Source organism: Maylandia zebra, linkage group LG3, assembly GCF_041146795.1.
Source record: "Maylandia zebra isolate NMK-2024a linkage group LG3, Mzebra_GT3a, whole genome shotgun sequence".
Classification (NCBI taxonomy): domain Eukaryota; kingdom Metazoa; phylum Chordata; class Actinopteri; order Cichliformes; family Cichlidae; genus Maylandia; species Maylandia zebra.
The window spans coordinates 2,291,173-2,309,811 of NC_135169.1; positions in this window are offsets into that span (position 1 = coordinate 2,291,173).

The window sequence follows — 18,639 nt, forward strand, 5'->3', positions numbered from 1 at the left end:
AATTTGTATATTAATGATCAATGAACTGACCTCCCAGATCATTGTTACTTCAGTGGGCTGGTTTCAGTCATTATGCAAATGTACTGTTTATAAGATTGGGGAAACCTGCAGTCAACTGAGACTGAAGAATTCACATGGATGAGTGACAAAACGTTTCTCCCACTGAAAACGTTACGTCCAGATGAACAGAATCAGCTTTTGGAGATTTACTTAACTGCTTGATTGAGCATGTATTAAGACACTTTAAAATTTAGTTTTTACTATTGCTATTACTAGGATATTACCAGAAGAAGCTCACAAAGCTTTCTGCTATACTTCAGTTTCTGTTGATGAGGAGGATTTTTTTTTGTCTAGGCTTTAAACCACATGTCTGTTCTTCTGAGCACTAATATACACACAAGAAATAGGCTTTTATGAAAACACTAAATCAAACACTGCTAACAGTGGGAATAAAGGAATTATTTTACTGCATTAATAATATAACTTTATCAATAAATTGCATTAAACTGTTTATCACAGCTACTGGCATCAGATTAACATTTTTATTGCATGTGCAGCCATAATCATTGTATACACACATTTGCATGTTGTGCTTAGTGATCGGCAGATGAAGCTTCATGAAGCACTGAAGCGTTTCATCCAATTGGTTCATCCCAGCGCAAAGCTTCTTAAAGCTTCATTTGCTCTAGTAAGACATCTACTGGACATAAAAATATTAGTTGGCATGAATTTGAAGAGTGTGGCCTTTTGCACACAGCCTGTAAATGTCAACAACAAAAGGAGTGTGTAAAACATCTATATTGTAGTGATGGCTGTATACTGTGTATATTTATACTGGCAGTATGGAAAATGATTATTTGGAAATGCTTAAAATGGAAATGATCATTTACTGTGAGGTGAGGTGTGGTTGGGGTGTGGACAGCGGTTGTGCTTTTGTAACGTTGAGGTATGGACAGCTACACACTGAGGCTTTGAGCCTCAGTCCTGCCTGTTCACATTTTATTCTGTAAAAACTAAATTTTCACTGCTTTTATAACCTTTAGTGGGGAGAACGTAGCTAGGATTTAATGATTTAACAAATCTTTTGAATCCTTTGTCCTCCACAATGCTAAATGGCTGGGAGTCCTCAATCACCATGCTAACCAGGTCTTCATCTATTTGAGATTGTTCTCCTGAGGAAAGACAATAAAGATAAAGCACAAATATAAATATCAAACACGTAAATTATAACAGCTGTATAATATTGTTATATCATTTAGTAACATTACTGCATGCTATATTATCATGGCATTTGATGGCTCACCTGGTCTTGCTCCACAATCGGTGTTCCCCTTATTCTCATGCAAAGCTCTGTAGTGCCTAAGCATGGATGAGGTGTTGTTGTTATATCCCAGCTCCCTGGCACATAGCAAACACTTCACTTTGTACAAAAGTACAGACAGCTTAACATAAATTGTATTGCACCATCAGTATTATGAAAATACATCTTCTGTAGAAATTTACATACCTTGTTGGGAGGAATAAGATCAAAATGTTCCCACACAGGGGAGGACATCCTCCTCTTCTTAGCTGGCTCCATTCTCTCCAGACTTTCTCTCCTCACTCTCATAAACCTCCAAACTGTCTCCAAACTCTCACTAACTGCAACTCTCCATCAAACACCTACATTTTGAATGAAGTCTGAGGGGTTTATATCGCTGTCATATCTCACGGCAAAGTTCGAACCACTTCATGAACCAGTCACGTGGTACAGCCGGGCAGCGAGGCTTCGGACGTCATCATTTTCAGCTCCTCCCATAAATGAAGCAAGCCTCGATACGCGCATCGCGGAAACGCCCCCTCCATTACTCGACACAAGCTTCGAAGCCTCGATACAGAAGATAAGATAAGATAAGATAGAACTTTATTAATCCCTCGGGTGGGTTCCTCTGGGAAATTCGACTTCCAAAAAGCACAGCAACGACCGAAGTTACAGTTACAGTTATATATATATATATACACACACACACACACACACACACACACACACACACACACACACACACATATAAATACAGAGACAAATATAAATAAAATATACAAAGGGGATAAATAGAATAAATAGGAATAAAAAATAAAAATACAAGTGGATTGCACATTTCAAGTATTGAGTCTATTGCACTGTTGACTATTTACAAAAAGTATTGCACAAGGTATTGTACAGTGAGGTGAAGAGGCACTACAGCTTAGTTGTTCCCCCCTCCTTTGTCCTCCTGTTTCCCCTCCCTCTCCCCTCCAGAGAGGAGTTAAACAGTTTGATGGCGTGTGGGACAAAGGAGTTTTTAAGTCTGTTAGTTCTTGTCTTGGGGAGAAGCAACCTGTCACTGAACAGACTCTTCTGATTGTTTATGGCCGTGTGCAGAGGATTCCCAGCATTGTCCATAATGTCCAGCAGTTTCTTTAATGTCCTTTTCTCTGCCACTGTCACCAGAGTGTCCAGCTTCATGCCGACCACAGAGCTAGCCCTCCTGATCAGTTTCTCCAGCCTGGATGAGTCCTTCTTTGCTGTGCTGCTCCCCCAGCACACCACAGCATAGAAAAGTACTCCAGCAACCACCGACTGGTAAAACATCCTCAGGAGCTTCCTGCAGATGTTAAAAGACCTCAGCCTCCTGAGGACGTACAGTCGGCTTTGGGCTTTTTTATACAGGTGCTCTGTGTTGCATGACCAGTCCAGTTTATTGTCCACCCACAGAACGTCACATCAGTAGTTGTGCTCATAAGAGTTGATTCTCAGTCTATTGAAGGTTTCAAGCTTTGTGAAGCGCGATGTCTTCACAATCTATTGTGTAAGGTGATTTGGAGCAATGGAAGGTTAAAACAGCATTCACGCTTACAGACAAATATGATTTAAATGTAGACCTTTGTAAGCAAAGGCCTTGAATTCATTTAGCTTCTACCTGCAGTTGAGCTTGCCTAGTAAAAAGTGACAGAAGAAGAGTGAAGAAAGTGTAAAGTCCCCAGGGGCTATTCGGAGAATGAATTTAATTACCATGTATGGAAGAAAGTACTGGAAAGAGTAACATCTCTGTCTATTTTAGCTATTTTTAAGTGATGTGTGACACACGCTAGGCACAGATACACCCACACACAGGTCGTTATCATCATGATCGTTGAGCCCACTGCACCACTCCTCCCCTGCAGCCACGCGCCGGACCACACCTCCGCCACATGATGATTTACTGTAACTTAAGCATAATTATGTACATTTGTGACGCAGAAGGGGCTGAACCCTGAGATGAATAAAACTATTCTGAATTGAGTTGTTTGGAGAAGATCTATGCTGATGAGTTGCAGTGTACATCTTCCCACACATGTACTCATTAAATCATCATTTGACTGAACTCTTCTGGGCCAGTGTTGGTTTGTTCCTTGCCTCAATATTTCGAATCGGGACACTACCAATACAGATCATTCACAGCTAGGCTAAAATAGAAGGATCTCAGTGATTGTGAAAACAGAGCTATTTAGGAGCAATAAGGCAGCGCAGCTAAAAGAGCCGAAGATCTCAAACACACTGAACACTCCTCACTCACTTGGAGAACCAACTTTCAGATTGATGACGCTGATGAGCTTCAAAGGTTTTCCAGCTCTCTTGATGACATGACACTCGTATGTTCCAGCATCATCTTGTCTCACATTCTTCACTTCAGAATCAAAGACACGTCTCCATCAGCTATCTGTCTGTCCTTCAGATCCACCTGGTTCTCAAAAGATGGATGCTGGTAATCTGGAACAAGTCATCCATGCTGATATAAAAGGACAAGTTTTTCATCTTCCAGGTCAGTTCTGCTCCACTCTACAACTATGACGATGTGAACTTGAGCTTGACATGTCAGAGTGACGTCCTGTCCAGACTCAGCTGTGATGATTTTGTGATCTGAAAAACAGGAAACAACACAGCGCAGCGAGATTAAAGGTCAAAGTAACACTGTTCACTTCTACAGCAGTCAATCAGAGTGATAATCAGACAGCACTAAACTGTACTTACACACAGAGAATTTTCAATAAACTTATCACAAAATTAATGTGTGCAGGCTCATGTTGCCTGCACACACACAGACAAACAGAATGAATATGAAATAATCCTACTCAATTTCTTTGTCTTTATCTATCATTGAAATGGCATTTATCTCCAGGGCCCTGTTTCAGGAAGCCGGTTTAGTGGAAAAACTGAGTAAGTATACCCTGAGTTAACGAAAACTCTGGGTTTTCGGTTTCACAAAGCGAGTTCAGATGAAGCCTCAGTGAGTCACTATGACGACACACTCCGTGAAGCTAACCTGCCCCCTAGCAGGTTTACTACAACTAACCCTGACTGTCTCCGCCCCTTTGTCAGAAACCTGACAGTAGGAAGAGTCGGACATGGCGTGCCTCTTCCTTGAAGAGCCAGTAGATCGTGAAGCCCAAATTCTCCGCAGAGCTCTCCGCCGGGAGAGAGTGATCAGAGCGCGTTTGGACATTTTATCATTTCCTGATGATTTCCTGTGCGAACATTACCGTATCTCAGCACAATCTATAAGTTATTTGGATAACATCCTCAGGCCATATATTACGCATGTGACACATCGCGGACATTCTCTCAGTTCATTACATATTATATGTATTGCACTTCGGTTTTTTGCAAACGGGAGCTTTCTGTATAATATTGGTGACGCTGAGCACGTTTCCAAGGCTACCGTCTGTCGGGCAGTCAGGAATGTTACAGTTGCACTGAAACGTCTCCTGCACTCGTCTGTGGTGTTCCCCGGTCATAGACCCACAAGATTCATCAAAGAGGGATTCCACAAAATTGCAGGTATCAGGATGACCAAAACTTAATTTATGATGTGGTGATACTTGGACTACTACTTAAATTTTACATTTATTTTCAGGGTTCCCAGGCATGATTGGCTGTACAGATGGCACTCACATCCCAATCATTGCTCCTTCAGTAAATGAAGGAGACTATGTGAACAGGAAGTCTTTCCACAGCATTAATGTACAGGTACATAGTTCCCTGTAGCATTTCAAACTAACAAATTATTTCATTATAGTAATGGATGCTAATTTGTGTTCTCTGCACTGTGAAGATCATATATGATGCTGCCAACATTATCACAAATGTGGAAGCCAAGTGGCCAGGCTCTGTCCATGACTCACAAATATTCCGTGAATGTACACTGAGCACAAAATTTGGACATGGTGAGTTGAGAATACTTTAAAATATATAAAGACCAATTGCTTCAGGGACATTTGAACTGAAGTGTATCCTTCTGTCTTAGGAGAGTTCACTGGCTACTTGCTTGGTGATAGGGGGTATCCATGTTTACCCTATTTGCTTACCCCTTACCCTGACCCTGAACCGGGCCCACAGCAGCGATATAATCTGGCTAATTGCAGGACAAGAGCCAGAATTGAAATGATTATCGGAATGCTTAAGGCCCGGTTCCAGTGCCTGCAAAGACTCAGGGTCACCCCAGAAAGGGCATGTGACATTATTGTGGCATGTGTGATTCTTCACAACATTGCCACAATTAGAGGAGAACACTGTCCTTCTGAACCAAACATCAGCAGTGATCCAAACCATGAACATCCTGACCCTCCCACGGACATACAAGATGGAAGCACAGTCAGAGACACCATATGTCACAATCATTTCTTTTGACCCATCACCTCAACATGTTGAAAGAAGAATAAACAGATTTTTTGTTCAACTGGCTTTATTGGTCGCCTGTATTTCCTGTACACAAAGTATTAAAAGATGTAAACCTCATAAAGTGTCTCTGTTGCTTCCTCCTCTGTAACAGCTGTCAATGTTTCAAATTCAAAAATTCAAATTCAAATTTTATTTGTCACGTACACAGTCATACACAGTACGATATGTAGTGAAATGCTTGGACAACTGCTCGTGACCTAAAGAGAACAAAAAAGGAAAAGGCTATGAATAAGATAGGAAATAAATATGAAAAATTAAAAAGGGTAAATTTAACTAGGAAGGAATAAAATATAAATTAAGGTTAAAAATGAAATAACTGTACAACACAAATTAGAATGAAGGGTAAATTTAACTGGGAAAGAATAAGATAAGTCTGTTGTTGGGATGGCTGAGGTCCTTCACGATCTTCCTGGCCTTGGTCCAGCACCGCCTGCTGTAGATTGAGTGCAGGTCAGGGAGCTCGGAGCGGATGGTGCGCTCAGCTGACCGCACAACCCTCTGTAGAGCTCGTCTGTCCTGCATGGTGCTGTTCCCGAACCAGGTTAAGATGTTTCCCGCCAGGATGCTCTCTATGGTGCACGAGTAAAAGTTCCTGAGCACCTTGGAGGGCAGTTGGAAGTCTCTCAAGCGTCTGAGGTGGTAGAGACGCTGTCGGGCCTTTTTCACCACGGTGTTGATGTGACAGGACCATGACAGGTCCTGCGTGATGTGAACTCCGAGGTATTTGAAGCTGTCCACTCTCTCCACTGGGCACTCGTTGATGACGGGGGTCTGGTAGTTCCTCTCCTGCTTAGTGCTGAAGTCCACTATCAGCTCCTTTGTCTTACTGACGTTTAGAAGGAGGTTGTTCCTCTGGCACCAGTTCTCCAGATTCCTAATCTCCTTCAGGTAGGCCGTCTCGTTGTTATCAGAGATCAGGCCCACCACGACGGTGTCGTCAGCAAACTTGATGATGGTGGTGGAGCTGGTAGTGGCCACACAGTCATATGTGTACAGAGAGTACAGCAGGGGGCTCAGAACACACCCCTGGGGGGCTCCAGTGCTGAGAGTGGTGGAGGCTGAGACATGTCCGCCCATCCTTACTGCCTGTGGTCTGCCAGTTAGGAAGTTGGAAATCCACTGACACATAGATGAGCTGAGTCCCAGATGCTCCAGCTTGGTGGTGAGTGTGGAGGGAATTATGGTGTTAAATGCAGAGCTGTAGTCTATGAAGAGCATTTTAACATAATTCCCCCTTCTAGTGTCCAAGTGAGTGAGTGATGTGTGGAGGAGATGAGAGATGGCATCGTCTGTGGAACGATTTGGACGGTAAGCGAACTGTAGTGGGTCCAGTGTGTCTGGTAGTGAAGAAATGATGAAGTCTCTGACCAGGCGTTCAAAGCACTTCATCACTACTGAGGTGAGGGCTACAGGGCGATAGTCATTGAGAGAAGCAGGGTGGGGTTTCTTCGGGACAGGAACAATGATGGACTATTTGAAGCATGTGGGGATCACCGACTGAGATAAAGAGATGTTGAATATCTCAGTGAACACAGGAGCTAGCTGGTATGCGCAGTCTCTTAGGATACGACCTGGGATGCCGTCTGGTCCTGCTGCTTTCCTGGTGTTCACTCTCTTGAAGGCTCTCCTTACTTCATGCTCGGAGATGACGAGCACGTTTCCGGTGCTGGCAGTATCTTCCTGTCTGCAGCCGTTAGCGCCGCTAACACTAGCATTGTTGGAGACCTTAGCTGCAGCCTCGAAGCGAGCATAGAAAGTGTTCAGCTCGTCTGCCAGAGTCACGGCCGCGTTCGTCATACCGGTTGTTGGTGCTTTATAGTCCGTTATTGTCCTTAGTCCCCGCCACAGGCTCCTAGAGTCACTCTGTTGGAGTTGTGACTCTAGTTTCCTCCCGTAGCGCTGCTTCGCCTCTTTCACCGCCCTCCGCACGTTATATGACGCGGCTTTGTACGGGTCCATGTCCCCCGTCATGAGTCCCGTGTTGTAGGCAGCGGTGCGGGATCTCAGAGCGTCGCGGATGGTTTTATCCACCCACGGCTTCTGGTTGGGAAACGTTGTGATAGTCTTTGTCTCCACGGTATCATCCGCTAGTTTCCCGATGAATCCCACAACCGCTTCCGTAAACACGTTGACGTCATCGTCGGAGCTGTTTCTGAACATGCCCCAGTCTGCGTCATCGAGTGCGTCCTGTAACGCGGCCACCGATTGATCCGTCCAGCGCGCGACCTTCCTCTGAACCGGAACTTCCTGTTTCAGCCTTTGTTTGTATTTTGGCATGAGGAAGATGGCGGCGTGATCAGATTTGCCAAACGGGGGGCGGGATTGTGCCTTGTAGCCGTCCTTGACCGTAGTGTAGCAGTGGTCCAGTGTCCTTTCACCCCTGGTGGGGCAGGTGATGTGTTGATAAAAGTTCGGCGCTGCGCGTTTGAGGTTGGCGCTATTAAAGTCCCCCGTCACAATAAGCGCAGCGTCCCGGTGTTGTGTCTGGTGCTGTGTGAGTGCCTCATGCAGCTCGCATAAGGCGGTGACCGTGTCCGCTTGTGGTGGAATATAAACGGCACTTACAATGACCGATGTAAATTCCCGAGGTAGATAAAAAGGACGACACATGATGGACAGTAGTTCCAGATTTGGTGTGCAGGAGCGTGTGAGAGGAACAACGTTCGCACTGTTGCACCAGTTGTTGTTCACCATTAAACACACGCCGCCTCCCCTTGACTTCCCCGAGTCCCGTGTCCTGTCCATGCGGTGAACCGAGAAGAACTCGGCCGGCTGGATGGCGTGGTCCGGCACCGCTGGGTTCAGCCATGTCTCGGTGAAGCAGAGGAGATTGCAGTCCCGAATGTCTCTCTGGAACTTTATCCTGGCCCTGAGGTCGTCAAGCTTGTTCTCCAGTGACTGGACGTTGGCGAGCAGGATGCTAGGCAGAGGTGTGCGGTGTGCACGAGCTCTCAGCCTGTTCCTGACGCCGGCTCGCTTCCCTCTAGGCCGCCGCCGCTTCCCTTTGTTCTCCCTCGAGATCTCACTCGGCCAGCTCGGATCCGGAGTTAAAAACTTCGAATTGTGAGTACATTGTATACCAATAGAAACAAGAGTGTCACTGTCATACCTAATGTACCCAATGGTGATGATTTTGCCGATTTAGAAACGCTGAAAACTAACTTAAAAAACAAAGACAAAGAAAAAGTGGTTGGAGCAGTCGTGACGGCAGCCGACCTCACCGGCGCCATCATTATTTTCCTGTAGTAAAGAAATAAACAACATTGCTGTTCTACTGTACACTCATATAATCTGTGGAGTATTAGGGGCAGGGATAGCTCAGTAGGTAAAGTGGTCGCCCCATGATCGGAAGGTCGGCGGTTCGAATCCACTTAACGGCTACCCTGAGGTACCCCTGAGCAAGGTACCGTCCCTACACACTGCTCCCCGGGCGCCTGCTTAGTGGGCTGCCCACTGCTTCACTGAGTGAATGGGTCAAATGCAGAGAAAAACAAGTAATTTCCCCATGGGGATCAATAAAGTATCCATTATTATTATTATTATTATTAACTGCATGTTGGTCTGGCTCAACAGGAGGCTGCACCAGATGCAGTACACCACCACCATCAACTGATAGAATATGAGGTTTATACAGGTCACTTATAACTTACAAGGGACCAAATGGCAATTAACAAACATACCAATCACCTTACACTTCATTGTCATTATGCTCTCAAAGACAACCAAGACTGAGGGAAGGCAAAATCAGTAGGAAAATAACTTCACTATAAAATAATCCATTATGGTAAAGAGTTTATCAAATGAATGAGTAGCACTGCAAAGGTGACTGTGCAATTGATTTACATGGGACAAACAGACCAAGCACTATGGCTCATAATACAATTACACCTTACCTGTTTGGACTATATTTTTATATTTCATTTTTACTTGCTGCCAGGCACGTTTGGGGCCTGTTGGGTTGCACCTGCGCTCACATCACATCACAAAATAAAATGTATAAAATAACAAATAAAATAACATATGATAAAATAACGTGTTAAATGGGTGGAAATCCCTAGATCAATGTTTATATTAACACTCACGCATTGACTCTGTTGGCTATGTTTTGCCATGCATGCTCCCTTTCTTTTGCAGCTGTGGCTGTGTTACTTTTTTCCGCGTAATTTGCATGTTATCGGCATATGCTGTCATCAGAATTTCGGCCTCAAGCGCTGTGAAATACATTGACCGCGCCTTCTTTCCCTCCGTCTCCATGGTGACTCGCTTAATCTGTGCTCCGCTTATCAGGGCTTTATGTATCCTGTCCGCGCGCTTCACTTGGGGTTAAAGCAACTCCGCGTTGACTGAACTAATTGCTATCAGCCTTTCTGAAACCAAATATTCCGGGTTGGACAGTTCGGGGTTACTCAACCCTGCGTATCGTTTTTCACTCTGAGTTTTCCAAACCGGCTTCCTGAAACAGGGCCCTGACAGGTAAAACTCACCTGCAGAGGTAAACATGCAGAGGCTGAATAACAACAAAGCTGAGCAGAGTGATGCAGTCACAGCAGACATTTCCTCTACCACAGATGGTCTTAGTTTGTTCTAAATGTCTGTATTTTCAGTGAATAACAGAACGTGAGTTTAAACCTGATTGCATCAGATTAAATTTAACGTTTACATAAAATTCAGTTTCCATAGAAATGATTCCAGGTTCAGATACTAATGCTGGATAATAATCACTAAGGCTTTTGAAATCTGTGAGCGAACTGGGTCCTCAGCAGTTCTGTGTGATTAGTAAGTATGTGTCTCTCAGCTTTCTACTCCAACTGGTCCTGTAATGATTTTTGCTGCGTGCGCATGTGTGTGTGTGTTTGTCTGAAACCATTTTTTTTCCCTCTCTCTGTTCTTGTTTTTGCATGATCTGTTTGGTTGATAAGTGATTTCAAAGTTTCATGTGAGAGATAAAATAGCTGCGGTTAAATTAAGCTGTCTAAAACTGTCAAGGTTCAGCCCAGAGAGAAGAGCAGTTTTATTTTAAACAAGTTCCTCACACCAAGGGGTTTCAGAGGGGAATATTTCTGAAGCTGACACTGGACTCAGCACCCACAGAGAGAGGGGAGAAAATAATTAGGCTACGTTCACACTGCAGGTCTTAATGCTTAATTCCGATTTTTTGATCAAATCTGATTTTTTTGTCTGCTTGTTCACACTATAAATAAAATGCGACAGCAAACGCGCTCTAGTGTGAACCCTCAAAGCGGCCCGCATGCGCAAAAGAAGACGTCACACACAACACACTCTGTTTAGACCCAGAGCAAACAATATTTCGTCTTGATGCATTCTCAATCATCCAGCAAAGTAAATCTCCAAAAGTTGAATCTGTTCATCTGGACGTAGCGTTTTGTGGGAGAAACGTTTCGTCACTCATCCAGGTGACTTCTTCAGTCTCAGCTGACTGCAGGTTTCCCCAAATCTTATAAACAGTACATTTGCATAATGACTGAAACCAGCCCACTGAATCAACAATGGGCTGGGAAGTCAGTTCCTTGATCATAATTATGCAAAGCTCTCATGACCATTGATCAACAACCACTAACCAAAACCCACTGATTGAAGACCACCATCATTTCCATCAGTAATGCGGAACATCTAAAAGCTGGCGTGTACCGTAAACCTACGCATATGGATCAGTATCTAAGGTTTGACTCTCATCATCCACTGGAGCACAAACTGGATGTCATCAGGATCAGGACGCTACAATACAGAGCGAAAACCATCCCCACATCAAGAAGGCCTTGAGCCTTCTTGATGTGCTGTTGGCTATCCGATTGGCCTCCCTGCTGCTGTGGAGCCTGGGACGGTCTGCTTGCCTCCACCCCGGGGGGAAGGGTAACATCTCTTGGGTCTGGGTTCTGTTTCCCCCTCTGGGGGCGAGGGTACCTGGACCCGGGGTGTAGAGTATGTTTGGGGAGTGTGATTGTGTGTACATGTCCATTTATGTCAGTCCTTACGTTGGGTGAGTGCTGAGTGTTTGTATATGTGTGCATGAGGGTGGGAACGCATGTTTGTGTCTGTGTGTGCCTGTTTGTCTGTGTCTATATGTCAGGTCGGGTCTTAGACTCCACCTCTCTGGGAACTCCCAGGCCCTCCAAGGCCTATCTCCCCTCACCACACTCCCTGCCGGTGACTGATGCTCTCAGGGGTCGGTGCATTGCTGGCGCCTGTTGCTCGGTCAGGCCTCCTCCGGGGTGTGGGGGGCCCTCTGGGCCTCCGGCCTCTGGGCCTGCGGCTCAGTTCACTCTGGCGCAGCTGGCTGCCGGCAGAGCCGGCGGGCACGCCGGTGCAGCCCCCTCTAGCTTCTGCTCGGTGGCTACTGGGTGACGCCTCGTCTGGGGATCCTACGCCCTTCCCATGAGGGTGGCACGGATGCTCCTCCGGTGGTCCTCCTTGGGCTCTCGTGCTCTGGGGCCTCTGGATGTCTGGGGCCTGGATCTCCTCCATGCCTGCTTCATGCCCTGGGGGACGGGGCTATGGCTCGCTACATGCTCTTGCAGACCATTACATGTGGAAACCATTTGAATACAAACGCGCTGATCCACACAGGTGTGCACACGGATGTTCACTGCTCGTAGACTTAAATTACACCTTTCTTGGCTGCTACTTCAAAGCACATTGTGCGCTGTCTGTCCTGCGTGCTGCACAACAACATTGAATATTTAGTATTTACTGCTGTTTACACTTAGCTAGATTAATGCGATGGTGTTGTGTTTAGTATGTTGCTTTGGGTTTTTTTTGCTTGTTTTCTATTCTTTCTCTCTCAACAGGTGATCCAGGAGATTTTATTTTATTTATTTATTTTTCCCCTTTCTCACTGTCCCTCTCCCCTTCTGTTTTTCTTTTCCTTCCTCTTTCTTTCTCCCCTTTCCTATCCCTCACTCATGTCTGTCCCATCTGTAACAACTGAAAATAAAATAAAATAAATAATTAAAAACAAAGGTCGATCAAATGGACCAATATGGCAATGCCACGATGATCCATTTGGCAAAGTAAATCCATTGGGTATCCTTGTTGGTCTTCAGACAACAATTCTGATGGCTAAAGAACCAAATGGGACAGGCAAAAAAAAGAAGAAAAAAAAAAAGAATTTTCCCTTTCCAGTTCACAATCAATCCCACCCCTAGGTCAAAAAATATGTATAGGACAATTGGCCTAATCTAATATTTTGTATGAACCTGTCCAGCTGTCCATTTAGTTGAATGTAGGATTAACTCATAAGTCTTGCTAAAGTACCTTGTATTCTGATTCATCGCAGCAGCAACAGCAGCAGTTTGGTTGGATGATGTTAGCAACTGTCAGCAACTGCTGACCGAATAATTTCATCCTGCATAATCTGAAACAAACACATAAAGACAGAAACAATTTATAAATTAACGTTCGATAAAATCTAAGAATGTATCATTTATTAGATAACAATATGAATATGTCTAACAAAAAACTTGTGTGGAGCAAAGTTACATTCAATCAAGATGGTCTGGCATGCTACAACTTTATAGTTGTTAAATTCTGGGTATACATACCCAACTTGTACACGTTTATTATTATTATTATTATTATTATTATTATTATCCTACCCAATTACATGTTTCTTTTAATCAGAGTATGCTGTTTGAATGACTTTACAATATCATTTACATTGCGTTCCTTACATTTTCCCAAATTGTATGTTATATTAATCCTATATTTCCGTTTTAATATTTCTAATGTTTGCCTTGTTTTCTTCACTGTCTGGTCTGCCTCTGTCTCACCTGTCCATACATGTCCCCAACAAAGGATGTTTTAATTCACCACTATTCCAGTGAAACACGAGTCTCCCATCTTCCTGCTACCGGTCTGGAGTTTTTGTTCACCAAAGCACACACCAACTTCATACTGATGGACAGATCACTGCCCTTTTGCCGCCTTGTCTGATTGTGTTTTCTGGCTTTGGTTCACTTCACCTCACTCTTCCCCATTCTTGTCATTAAATCCGGCCGTTCTGCAACCATGGCAGCCATTAACTCTATGGCTTTATTCATGGTGTATTTTACCCCTTCACCAAAGGCCGTTCTCGTTTCCAACATTATATTTGCAGTGTTCGTCTATCTATCAATATCTGCGGAGTATTTTTTTAACGAGTATCCTATTTTCTAAAGCACAGCATGTAAAGGGTAGCTCGGTTAGCAGGATGCTAGCATGTAGCGCTTAGTGAGACACGCCTCAGACGAGTTGAGCAAAGACCCCGTCTGTGTACTTTATACGTGAGCAACGGATTTAAATAAAGTTAAGGTTTCAAAAGACAAACTTGAAGATGAAAAACAATATACTTACCGGAGAGCCGCCAGGGTTTGCCGCTGCCATCTTGGCGCTCCTAAATTCAAAACTGCCTCTGCAGTCAGGCATGGGAGGCATGGAAATTGTCATTGAGTTAGTCAAACGTTTTCCTTAGTTCGAGTAGATGATAAAATAAAATAAAAATAACTGGGATTTTAAATAGGACTAGGCGTTCTGTAATGATCTCTATTTAGGAGAAAAACTTAATCACTCGCCTTTAAACAGCTCTCTTTTAGGAAACACACTGCTGGCTAACGGTGTCATGTGATCAAACAGCGTAATTTAATTGGCTGAGAGCCACTCGACTCGATCTGGTGCTGATTGCTCTGGCTTGGGTCATTAAAGTTCATCATTTTTGCAGTTGAATTTTTGCAGATGAATTTTTTTCAGGTGAATTTTTGCAGGTGAATTTTTTTCAGGTGAATTTTTTGCAGGTGAATATTTTTGCAGGGAAATTTGGAGGATAAAAATTCAGTGTCTGATTCTGATGATACTATATTTCTTCCATACATTTGCAGTTTGGACGCACAGGTGTGAACATCTCCCACAGCAGGGGGAGGACTATCCTCCGCCCGTAATGCTGCAAATAATGGTCGGCAAAGTCATGTGACATTAGTGATGTTTGTACTAACTTGATTTAAAAGTCTTTACTTTAAAATATATGCTGTTCAGTAGTCGACCTTAATCTTACAGAGAATGTGATCATTTTATTGATAATTAAAGTCAGTCATATATCCACAAACACAACAAGATGAAAGTCAGTGATGCTGCTCGGTTTTCAGTCCTGAATATCACGGCACAAGCAGGATTCACTGCACTGTTAATGTTAGCTGTGTTATATTGCTGTCTCTGTTCGGTGGTGTCGAGCCAAATGGACTTTAACGTGTGTTTGAACGAGCTGACGGTTCACTCGTTAAGCTGAAAGAAAGATGCTTTAATCACAGCAGTCACACATGTGTCCACTGTATCATCTGGAAACTCTTCTTGTTTTGTAATAACACAAACTAAATCCTCCTTCTTTTGTGCTGTTTTGCAGCAGTGTGTACACCTGAGACTGTCACCTGTCTGTCCTGCACTCTCTCTCTGTTTCTTTCTCTCTGATTGTGGAATAAAAGTATGAACATGTGTTTATAAGTTACACTTGTGTTTGAATCCTGCAGCTTATCACACATTTGATTTCCATGTGTGACGACTGCAAGTGTCCAGAGTGAGGACAGACTGAGGGACCCACTGCTGCACATCATCTGTGAGGCTTTGCACCCCTGATGATCCACCAGGACAAACTCAACAGTGTGAGGAAGAGGAGGAGGAAGAGCCAGCAGCAGCTGACAGATGGAGAGAATAGACAGACTGTTTCCTGTTTGTGAAGGACTGCTAGATAAGTTTAAAATAATTAATTGTCTGTCCTGAATCAGTCTTATTAGGTAATGTTCAAATAATTTGATCATTCCAGTGTTTTCAGTGTGGGAGAAAGTACTTAGGGCCTTCAGGTTACACACTATGAAAGGCAGCAACAAGTTTAATGTTCAGAAACCTAAAGTATATATCAGCAGCAGAATGGAGCTAAAAATAAATGTTTGTTTCAGTTATATGAAGCTTTGAGTATTTTGGATCAGTAGCACTGCTGTGTTTGTTGTATCATATTGCTGTGATTGTTTATATGCTTTATATATTCTGAGGTAAGTTGATCTATAATGTTACATCATATTCTATAAGGATGTTATGTGTTTGTAGACTTTCTGCCCAGTTTGACCCATTTAGTAGAAGTCAGCCTGTTTAAGGCTCTGATATCTATTCTGTATGACTTGTAACTGTCCCTGAGACAGTTAAAATAAAGTTGGTTATTTCATGTTTCTGTGATAAATTCATGCTTAATTTAGTTCATTTATTTATAAGATAAGATGATAAAAGTTTAACATTAATTAAAAAACATGTCTAAAATATGTGATTACAAAATATGGGTTTGTTAAATATGTAAAGTGCTGTAAAGTTTGTTTGAGGTGAAGTTTGTAATTGTCACATGACCAGAGTTTGGTTGAGAGCACAACCATGGCATTGTGGAGCTAGCATGGATACATGGCTACCGATGCATCTACAGCCTCAGCGTTAATGTTATTCTGCATGTGGTCCAAGAGGCGCAAACGGTATGGTTTCGTGTATATTGTTTGTATAATGTTGCATACGTGTTCTACAGTGGTAATGAGAGGACATTTTTGTGATATCCATTATTGTGCATTTTCTCTGTTCTGCTTGCACAAGACTGTTTATGGACACTGATATGAGAGACTGATAAGCTCAAAACATTTATGTTGTAAACTTTGTGTTTCTTCAGTTTTCACGGTGTCTGAAGACAATAAGAGTGAGAGAGAGAGAGAAATAAATTTCCGAAGACATCAGTATGATGCGTGGCCATTCTTTGTTGGGCCCCTGTAGTTACATGACTTAAAGCAGTTATGACATGGTCTGATTTTCTCACCCAATAAAGGAATATTTAATATATCAGTCTACTCTTCATTCTATCAGAAACAGTTATCACAGCTCGTACATTTTCATTTTGCACATATATGTAAGCATTGAGCCAAATTTAGTAATGCCAACAAATTAAATGAACAATATTTGTCTCTTACATATGATACATCTATACGTATTTATACACTGTAAAAGATTCTTGTCTTTGAGTGAAGATTTATGGTGATGGGAAATATAAATAACTGAAACTTGAATCTTTACTGAAGCTCAGTGTTTGACACAGAGTTCACTCACATGTGCTGTACCAGTGTAGCTCAGGTGGCAGAGCAGGTCAGCCAGTAATCAGAAGGTCGGTGGTTCGATCCCAGGCTGCACCCTGGCTGCATGCCAAATATGGGCAAGATACTAACCCCTACTGGTGGTGGTCAGAGGGCCCGGTGGCGCCTGTGTCCGGCAGCCTCGCTTCTGTCAGTGCGCCCCAGGGCAGCTGTGGCTACAATGTAGCTTGCTATCGCCAGTGTGTGAATGGGTGAATGACTGAATGTAGTGTAAAGCGCTTTGGGGTCCTATGGACTAGAAAAGCGCTATACAAATGCAGGCCATTTACCTGCACATGTGACAATAAAAGTGAATTGTTCAAGTTCACTGCTGTAATAACTAATAATGATTAATATAATAACTATAATATTGGCCATATTATATTTACACTGACTTTAGTCTCATGAACAACATAATTGTTATTTACTAGCTAATCTTAAAATGACTGTTCAGTACAGAAATGAAGCCCAACAATCATGTTTTACAGTCATGTGGTCTCAGCCTCAGATACTTATTAAATCACACAAAGCTCGTGTAGAAACAAACGAACAAATGAACAAAATATGTTCTCCTTCATTTCTCTCAAACAAAGCTGTATGAAACGTTTCCAGCGGTTAGTATCATGGTTGCTAGGCAACCTGGGCAGCGCGACGGAGATCGACCGGTATTTCACAAGCCTCGCACTTCCGGCCTTAGCGGTCTTTGAGTACGCGGCCCTTGTGGACCGTTAAGGCTGCGTACTTTAGGGCTGCCGAACCTGAATAGCTAGGTTTCATTTGACGTAGACGTAAAGCGCGAAATTTGACTGGCGGTCGGAAGTGAAAAAGATAAGCGCAAAATCACAGACAGACAGTACGCAAAATGCCTATGTCCTGTTGTGTTTACGGATGCTCCAGTAGGTCGACCAGAGAAACTGATAAACGGTATTTTAGGGTACCAAAAATAGCCCAACGAAGAGGAGAAAAATGGAAAATTCTAACCGAAAAACGTAGGAAAAAATGGATTTTAAATTTACGTTTACAGTCGGGAGGAGCAGAGTCTGCCAATGCCCGTGTCTGCAGTAGTGATGTGTCCTGTGTGTCGAAGCTTCGAATCGCGCGTCGGGTAATCGCGGGGGCGTTTTTCTGAAGCGCGTATCGAGGCTTGCGTTGATTACGTATGCAGTGACGTTCGAGGCCTCGCGGGCAGTCCGTATCACGTGACTGATTCGGGAACTGGTTCACCGGTTCGCGCCAGATTCGAAATAAAATGGGCAGCAAAACACAGCTGATTCCCTCATCACATCGTGTTGTGGAATTGGATTACGTACATAGCTACTGGAGTACTGGACACAAATTTCTTTATCCAAACTTGTATAAACTTGCTGTGGTTTTTCTTGCAACCCCTGCTTCATCTGTGCCCTGTGAGAGGATATTTTCAAAAGCAGGAGAAATCCTCTCAAAAAAGAGGAACCGTCTTAAGCCCAGCACTGTGGGAAAGCTGCTATTTTTGAATAAAAACAAATGAAAACTTTTCCCTAGTGTCATGAGCACTGTTATACAAGCACATTCACATCACAACTCCCTCCCTTTTTGTTTCCATGTACATTCCTGTGTTAAGCTGCCAATTTATTATACACAAATATTAATTAAATTAATATAATATAAAATTAGTATAATATTAAATATAACTAATATTTAGAGTTCAGTTATTGGTGTCATGAACAATAGTAATTCCTTTATTCATTCAACTTGAAGTGCCACACACTAGTTTGTGTCATTATT